The 10147-nt window shown below is 27.6% G+C and overlaps 1 pseudogene; it reads left to right on the top strand.

Annotated features, from left to right (window-relative positions):
- The first annotated feature begins 6299 nt into the window (after positions 1 to 6299).
- On the top strand, positions 6300 to 8550 carry LOC149510953 (uncharacterized; annotated as a pseudogene).
- The last annotated feature ends 1597 nt before the right edge of the window (positions 8551 to 10147 follow it).

The following is a 10147-nucleotide window of genomic DNA, read 5'->3' as shown; positions in this document are numbered from 1 at the left end:
AAACAAAATAGCTTTGATTCAATTAATGGAGCTTACGCGGTTTTGGAAATAATTCTTCAACTTGAAAGATAATTAATTGTTTTTTCTTTGGGTTACGTTTGACTATATTGTTAATTTTGATTCAGCAAAATTAATTTACAATTTTAAACAATACTTCGATTTTGGTTAAAGAAAAGTTTATCAACCGACCATTTGACCAGTATTAAATTTATATGATTTTCTATGTAGAATGCTAATTTTTCCTTTTTTTAATAAAAAATGCAAAATTTTGTAATTTTTTACATTAAAAGTATAAATTATAATCATAATTAAATATTATATTCACATGTAAAAAATATTAAATAATCAAATAAAAAAATCAACATATTAAAACATAATTAAATAAATATAACATAAAGTTGAACCAAATTCACACAATAATTTTGAATTTAAAATTTAAAAATTTAAAAATCTCTTTCTCACTATTAAAATAAGGCTTTATTGGTGAAATTTTCATAATTTTAACTGTTCGTACGTGAAAAAATATTTTACGATCTAGGGGTAAGAGATTATCAAAGTTTTATTTACGTATTAACGGGTTAAAGATTTAGTTTAATTGTCAAAGTTGCAATAAAATATGTAATGTAGACTGATTATACTTGAATTGCCATGGCTTGCAAACCTGGCCTTGCAAACCTGGCCCAATGTTGTAAGGTTTGGACGCAAGATTTGGGCTCAAATCAGAAGATTAAACTTAACCACGTAGGTTTAAGGGCAAAGGGAGGAAAAACAAAATATTTGTCTTATAAGTTTTAACTTTTTAAATAAATTACACTTGATCATGTGGTGAAATGATAAAGTACATGTAAATTACAATGTTGTAATCAAATCTTGATATATTACAATCTTTAGCTTATAAAATTTGTTTTTATTTTTAGGTTTTGCTTGATAGAAAAGATAACAAAGGTGAGTAAGAAATATTTATTAATCTAATAATTAAAATTAATAATCATTTTTTATTTTATAGCTTAACTATTAAATTAATAAAATTTTCATCCTATTTTTTAAATCTTTTTTACAAAATAAAATCTTAAACTTTAGTTGGATGTATTATGAGAGGAACTCTAATAATAGCTGTGCTTTATGATTAAATTAAAAGTCCAATTATAATACTCTACATCATCTGCTTATGCACGTCATCTGCTTTGTCAATGGCTAACTCCCACACATGATAACCCTCAAATAGGGATTTGAGAAATATCTCATAGTCATATACATCCTAATTCCAGAAAATATGTATACATAATGTAGAATAATGATGGAGTCAGAAATTTTATTTAGTAGATGCTGGGTTCAAATATATTTAATTATAAAAAAACAACAATAATAACATATACTCATAATTGTTAAAAATTTTATAGTTATCCTTGACAAAATTTTATATTTTGAAAAAGTTGCACAATTATTTCAGTATTAATATTTTTGACCACTTTTTTTTTAATATATACAATTAAGTTATTATTCAGCTTGACTTTTCATTTGATTGTGCAAATGGGTTTTCAAATATTATTGAAAATGCTTTTGTTATTGTGATAATACACCTGGTAAAATCAATGTTAATCTCAATAATAAATAAGCTAATCAATAAAGGCTCTTTAAATTTTATCTAACATACACATAATTTCGAAAGAAGTTTATTTAAGCACCCATTGAATCGATATAGCTTAGCCTTTGATGGAGAATGGAGCCACCAAAAACAATAAAAACAATCTAACAAAATCTATAAACTATCTCAAATAAATGGAATTGGTGTTTAAAAGGAAAATTCTCGAGTAACACTGATGACTTTGGATTTGGTAGCAAAAGGAATAGCACCAAACTTTTATTGATAAATTCAATCCAATCAATAAAGATAAAAATTGACAAGATATTTAGCTAAAAACAAAAATTGATAAGATATTTAGCTTGAATTCTCTGTCATTTTGCTGATGTGGTGGGCACAAGGTTTTTCAAACCAAATTAAAAAATATATAGAGCTAAAATTTGAAGAGTTATGAGCTACACCTACTCGCTTTAAGTTTACTCAACAAGCAAACCAAACCTTGCATAACCTAGCGTAATTTGAAAATGGATTCAAGGTAGGAAACAATTAAGAGGCTAATCAACTCAAATTTCATTTTATCCCTTTTTTTTAACCTAGAAAAGAAAATGAATCACATTTTATAATTAAAGAAAGTATATAAAAATTCAAAGGGATAATGTTTTAAATGATCATTAAACTATACTGAAATATTAAATATAACATTTAAGTTATATATCTATTAACTAATGTGATATTTGGAGAGTTGTTTAACTGTCACATATCATCATTTAGAACTAATAACGTTAAAAGTAATTGAATTTTTATTATCTTATTTGTTCTATATGTGTGCATATAATATATATGGTCATTTCTATTCATCTATTGATACAAACTCCATTTAAACTGTTATGAAGATGATAATTCTAATTTCTTTTCAGAAAATCTACACATTTGACATTTGCACTTAACCTTTTGAGCTATTTCTTAAGCCTTTTGTTTCACGTAACCCTTCAACTTTGGCAATCCAGTGAATGCCCCGTTTTGTTTAAGCATCCACAATTTTGTTTTCGCATCTTGCGTGTTTATAGTTTAAATAATGCTACTATCATTTCTTTCAGCAAAGTGGTTGAACATGTATGTCTGCTTAAAGCAAACGGGGATTTATCTGATGATGAAAAGAAAGAAATGCTGGATTATCTTTATATATCTTATTATCAGATGACTCAAATTGTTGCAATATATGCTATTGCGGTTGGAAACACAGTAGCTGATGCATCTAAAGTTGCTGGTTATAATTCTTCTTTAAATGGCAATGTTGTCATCAATGAAGCAGGGAATGCCACAATAGTTGAGAATGGAAATGTTTTTGACAATGTGGGTTAAGCTTCTGCTGCACCAAAGTTTGTGGATGGTTCTAGTATGTTTTTCTTTGGCATGTTTGTAACATGCATCTGTTATGAATAGGGAATTTTTTCTTGATTTCAGTTTGTGTTGAAAGTTGCATTATGTAATATTAATTGTAAACCTGTTCAATATGAGAATTTAAAAGAAGAATTTTGGTTACGAAATAAACTTTAGCTGCTTGTATTATTCTAAACTAAATAAAACTCTCATATTTTCTTTAGGCCATGTTCATATCATCTAGAAAGATGTGGAATCTTTATTCTTGAAATTATCTTGATAATCTTGCGTTGAGTTACAGATCATTCAAAACAACTTAGTTTGTTCTATGTATTAATTGTGTTGTTTTTCTCTTACTTAGCTAGATGGTCCATCAATGAAGGACTGGAAAAAAAAAAAAAAAAGAAGAGCTGCTTCATTTAACATCATTCCTAGTAGTATTGGAGCTGCTAAGGTAAGAACACTGTTTAGATTAGCTTTAGAGAGTTCATAAGAACTCTTACTTTTATTTCATAATTATCATATTCGTATTTTTTAGAGATTGATTTATGCTAAGAATACTGTTGATTGCAAAATAGAAAGATAATTAGTTCAATGAATTCCTTTTTCTACAATTATGCATACAGGACCATAGTTCTCAATAGGTTAGGTTGTTTTTCCTTGGTATCCTTCACCACATCAACATCCAACGCTAATATTTTTTGGGATGAATTCTTTTTTTTTTCATTGTCTGTTTTGAATGGAAAATTGATTGGGATGGCTTTCCGTGTTCCCACTATTGATGTTTTAGTGGTCATAGTAAGATTGGAGAAAGCCAACCTCTTATGATGAAATCAAAGTTACTATCAAATAAGAAAAAAATTTTTTGTTGTACTTTAAAGTGTGCTCCTATTGAAGTTTTTTCTATTTTTTTGTAAGAGTTGTTGAAGATTATTTCTTGATTAGGTTGAAGGTGAGTAAAAGTTTGGTTTTCGGTTTTCAATTTTTTTTTGTGGGATTAGATGTTAGTTTTGTTTATTTTGATGAATTTCAATTATGCAATGAATTTGTTATTTGATTTCTCTGCAGCCGTCTGTGATTTTGTATATATTGATTTCCTTTTATGTGAATTCAAATGTCATTGTTTTTTAATTATGAAATCTTATTTTTTTGCAAGTATATTGGAGATATTAGGTACATATTTTCCTTTTATCTTCTCTTTCTAATTTTTCATATGCTATTTTTCCTCTTTTTTTTTCCTATGCTGCATTTTTTTCTTTTTTTTTTCTCCTTTTGTTCTTTCTTATCTCCTTTGTGATGTGAGTTTTGATCTTTAAATTTTGAGTGCAATTTTTTAAAATAAAATTTATCTTTAAAATTTGAACACATTCTTTAAATGTTTAGTGAATGAGGAATATGCATCTAAAGTGAATGTTCATCCACCAAAGATATTCATTGGCAGTGTCCATCTTCCCTTTACTCTTTTTCATCATAATGCCCATGGTCCTTTCTGGTATACATTATTAATTCTACAAAAATGCAAGATTACATGTTGTCAACTATACAATGCTTTGGCAAGAATTATTAATTCTTTGCACTAACCTTCCTCATAGTTTATCTAAAGATACCAAATTGAAAATGGTTGAACTGCAACAAAATATATCCAACTTAGAAGAAAATTTAAAGAATAAAAGGTTGTTCTGGTCAAGACTTGCATTCAGTTCTCATGCCTATACTTAAATACGTAACTAAGATTTAAGGTTGTGATGTCTTATTTCAGGGAAGAGATTCAGGAAAGTAGTAGGAGGTTGAAAGAGATTGAGTCTATGCACAACATTCACCTGAGAAAAAAATAGGTTTGCAGAGATATGCTTATGGAAATATTTTAACTTGATGGATATTAGATATTAGATTTTTCTTTAAAAAAATCAAAAGCTTTTGCGTGATGAGGAGAAAGTCTTAGAAGAAATGAAAGAGAATTCTAAAGGTAGACTTCTTTAAATTCTTATTACTAAGAATTTTTATTTTGCTGTGTAAATAAAGTAGACATTCTTCCTTCTTACAAATGAAGCAATCTTATTTAACTAGAAATCAGGTTTTAGGTTTTTCTTTTTTTTGGCTTTCATGGTCATTTGCAATCTAATTAATTATTATTTTTTGTTTGCTTGATGAGTAGTTGAAACTGAGAAATATTGCTTCGAGCTTTCGAAGTTTCGTGCTGAATTAGAACCTCGGGGAAAAAAGTTGATTCTGCATAACTGGAAGCTGCTCTCACCGAAAGCAATCTTCTAACTCAAAAGGTGTGGCTATATATTGCTATTCATTTGGTAATTAGGTTGATGAAGTTATGATAGCCTTTAGATCTTTCTCCCTTCAATTTTAAGTGATTGTGATAATTTTCTTTTATATTCTCCCAATTAGGTTGGAACAGAAATAACATTTAGTATACTTTTTTTATATCATGAAACTGTTTTCCTTCATAAAAATCAATCTTAATAAGATTGCATCATTAAGCAGCTGTTTATTAAAGGTTTTGGAAAGATTATTAATTCTTTGGGTGAATTTTCTTCAACTATGCAATGCTCTGGTATGATAAAACTCTGATTACGATAATTTTCTAGCTTATAATTACTAAATGTTTTAAGACACTTTCTCTTTAGCAAACTATCCTTTTTCACAGTTCTTTACCTTTAAAATATTTATTCAACATTCTCTATGTATTTTCACAGCTCATCTAAGTACTATTTCTTTAATCTTTGTGTGCAATTTTTCTGATTAAATTACTGTTAAATAATTAATTTATATTAATTACATATATCACTCAAAATTTAAACTCAATTACTCTAACAAATATGATGAAATGAGGCTACCCACACTAGTATATATAATAATTATCTTACCAATTAAGTTGGATTAAAATATAATATAAACGAGTTGAAGTAAAATTTTGATACCGAATACATTGCCTATCACATGTTCAATTAAAGGCTTCAATTTAACAAGTTCTCAACTTGAATTTTAAGATCCAAACTCGAAGACAGTATTGTATTAAGTATATTTTATAATTTTAATTATGAATTTTATTAAAAATATTAATATATTAATATAATTTTATTAATATTTTAATAATAAATATAAAATAAATGAATGAGTCGAATTAGGCTTTTGTACAGGTTTATATTTTTTAGATATCAATTTTGTTCAGCTTGATTCATGGATATTTACATCAGCCACTCCTTTCCAATCAAGCCCGATCTGATGGGACCCAACACAAATGAAATTAAAATAGTAAATATTAAGAAACAAATAATTATATTATAAGCTATTAAGCACCCATTTTTCATTCCATTTCCATTTCTTCAAAGGCAAATTCCGGCTATGGCGGTTGCTGGAGGAACCACAACGACGTCGTCGGTTGCTCTACTGAAGCTTTAGCGTATCCTTCCAGCTCCTACTTCGAGGAATCTCTGGGGTGGGAAGGAAAACCACCCATAAGGAAAAATGGGTTCGAAATTTATGGGTGTGAAAGCGAGGTTTGGTTCTTTCAGGAGTGGTGGTGCTGGTGTTTTGGAACAACCCAGTTTCGACCAGTCCCAGTTTGACCCTTCTACTCAAGTTCTTGACGGCCAAATTCAATTTCTTTTTTTCTTGCTTTTGAGTTTTTCCTGTTAAAGTTTTGTTTTTTTGGTTAAAAGAAGCTACAAAATGGGAAATCCAAATTTGGGTTTTTCTTTTCTTTGATATTTGTATACTTTTTATTCTTGGTAAGATCGTTTAATGGAAATCTTCCGGTTTTTTTTAATCAAAGACTATGGTTTTGGAATAATCAAGTAACTTTTTAACTTAATTGCTAGTCAGAAGAAAAAGACTGGCAAGATTGAAAAGAGATGGGGATGAAAGATTAGGTGGAGTTCAACTATTAGAATCTTACCAATTGGAGAAAATGAAATGAACGAGTCTTTGATGTTTTCCTTTATGATGACACGGTTCCACTTTTGTTTATTGCTTCAATTTTCCATCAATATTTTTAATGCAAAGCATAGATGTTTTGATCTAACAGTTTTAGAAACGTTACGATTACATAATGCAAAAAAGAGAAAAAATAACATGAAAGTGAGACAGTATAAATTTGACAAAAATCGTACATGAAAATGGAAAAAAAAAGTGTTTGTATTTGGAGTATGACACGAATTGGTGACACAGTAATTTCGTGTTTACGAGATTAGTATGACAAGTATAACTTTCTTGCCTTATTTACCTGTGGCTTGAGTTAGGCTGGGTTTGCTTCAAAATTTCAATGTGAAATGATGTTAATTACGATATTGGCACTTGAAAAATTGACAGTCATTGATCGAAATTTGAACTATTAGTACATGGCTACAGTCTGCAGTGGTAGATTGATTCCTCACCTAGTTAACTTAGCCTGAGCACATGCAAATTGGTTCATTTGCAGTTCCATGGGTGTATCTATATATATATATATATATATGTATGTATGTATGTGTATGTGGGTGGGTGTGTTATTATGTTTGTGTGAGTTCAAGTCAGTCTTCTTTGCTGCTGTATGGGTGTTTATTTCCGTGTACAGCTGTATGATCATGAAACGCTGATGTACTTTTATTTGACTAATGACCTAACTCATCTGAAATTTCATAGATCAAGTAACAAAATGTATAATTAGCTTAGTCAACAAATGATAAAACTAGTTGATGGAAAAAAAAAGAAAAAGAAAGATTCCTTTTTCTGGTTTGTGATTCCTGTGATGGATAACTCATTTGCTTACTATGTTTATTTCTTACAACAACAGGTAGTGATGTTGGATATGAAAGGTACTGGCAGCGGAGACAGTTATAGAGTATTGCTGGTTGATGATGCTCGTCATTCAGAAAATTAGGTAATTTATTTGCTTTGTCATTAAGCATGTGTGAAAATATAAATAGTTGATGTCTGGAAGCTCATGTCTGAATTTCATTGATACGCAGCTTTAAATGCTCCTTTTATTTTGAAACTACGTGTCTCACCACTCTATCAAACAAACTAAGTAGTTAAAACTTAAAACATTTGTGTTATTTGGCAATTGATCATGACATTACAGTCAATTCGTGTTTTATTTTGCATTTTTATTGATACTTTTATCTTATACTGTGTTTGTTATTCTGTTACAGTTGCGACGGTTTTGCCCAAGTTGTTCCATCTGTTACACCTGATGATGCAAGAAAACTGTTTCACGTATCATGAGAAAATGGAGTGGCTGTTGTGATTGTCACAGTTAAGGTATGTTTATTCTTTTTCATCATGAATTATTTCTATGCCATGTGGAGTTTTTTGTTGAGTTTGATTTTTTTTTTTTTTTTTTTGGTTTAAAAGGAAGGCAACGCCTTATTACATGAAAAAAGAGAAGGTGATGCTTGATTCAAACCCAAGTTTGCATCTAATTATTTAAAACGCTTTTGTTTTTCTTGCTCCATTCATTTAAGCCTACTACTATTTATCCAGGTCTAGTAAAATACCCTTGCAATTACTTCATAAAATATTAATATGTGAAATTTTGTTTGAAATTTGCTATAATACCCCTATTAAATTACATATTAAATGTTAAATAACATATGTTAAAATGATTTTCATAAAAATTATTATAACGTCCCTTTATTGTTTGGTATGATGTTGACACAAGTTGAAATTTGCTACAATATTTTTATACCATAATTATTAAAATATCTCTCTTCTCATAATTAATTAAAATTATTATAATTATAGAAATGTTCCTCCTACCATAATTGGTTAAAATTACTATAATGCCTTTATATCATAATAATAAAAATACTCCTCCAACCACAATTGGGTAAAATTAGTATAATACCACTAATATCATAATTACGAAAATATCTTCCTATCATAATTGATCAAAATTACTATAATGCCCATCATACTATAATTATGTAAATACCTTTACGAGAGGAAGTTGAAATGTGACTTTTTGTTTCAAAATTATTATAATGACCTATTAAATTACATGTTAAAATTTAACATAATATAAAATTAATTACATATTAAATTATTAAAATGTCCTTGCCATTGCTTTATAGAATTTGATATGTGGTATTTTATTAAAAATAATCAAAATTGAATAATCAAGTGAGCTAGATAAATATAATTTCTATTTAAATTAAAATTAAATAATTTATATTTTAAAATAAAAAATTTAATCCCAACATAGTGGGGGGCCACACATTAGTCATATATAAAAGTTAAGATAAGAGATTATACATTTGAAATTATAAACAACACATATTTTAAATAACAATAATTATTATTTTACTATTTTAAATATATATTGTTGAGTATTTTATTGATTGAAAACAATATGTCATATATAAATAGTGAAATATATTTTGTGAATTATTTTAAACAACACATAATTTGGATAGTTATGAATTATTTTGTTATTTTAAATATATATTATGGAGACATTGTCATTTTCTTATGTAAGCTATTGTTTAATATCTTTAGTAGAGCATCACTTGTGGAGGTTGGAGACTTTGACTTGGAATAGTGTAATTTACAGTTTTACACCGTGTAAATGTGTAATAAGCTACTATTTAGTATTTATTGTCTTCAGTTATTTAGTAATTAGTCTTATTGGCTAATTGTTATAACTTGTAAATTGATAGTTGTTTATTATTTTAATCGTGTTATTCGTATATATTTATATTAGTCATGTTTATTCATATATATCTTTGTTAGTTAGCACTTGGCAGTGGTGGTGATGGAAAGTGATAAGGCTAATTATAGATATGATTTATTTTACGAGTCTAGTTTTTTCCAAATTTGATTTGTGGTTTTCTTTTTTTTTTTTTAATTTTCTTATATTTAAAATTTTTTCTTATTTATATTATAATTTATTTTTTATTTCAATAAAAAGATAAAGTGATAATTTTATAATATTAAAAAGATAAAATGATAATTAAACAAAAATGAACAAGTGTCAAGTAACTGTCCCCTTAAAAGATAGTTTTAATATATAGAATAGATGTTTTTGTAAGAGCTAGGAAAGGTTGAGTCAATTAATGTAGCCATTTACATCCCTGAGTTAGAGAGTTTTAACTATATAAGAAAATTGTTATGTATTTTTCATAATAATTTGATTGATAGTCTAGATACTTCAATATTATCTAAGGTAGATATGCAAGTACTATGATAATAATA

Source organism: Durio zibethinus, chromosome 27 (assembly GCF_047325235.1).
Source record: "Durio zibethinus cultivar Kanyao isolate XHJ-2024 chromosome 27, ASM4732523v1, whole genome shotgun sequence".
NCBI classification, from domain to species: domain Eukaryota; kingdom Viridiplantae; phylum Streptophyta; class Magnoliopsida; order Malvales; family Malvaceae; genus Durio; species Durio zibethinus.
The sequence above is the reverse complement of the archived record's forward strand: the minus strand, read 5'-3'. Positions and strand labels throughout refer to the sequence as shown.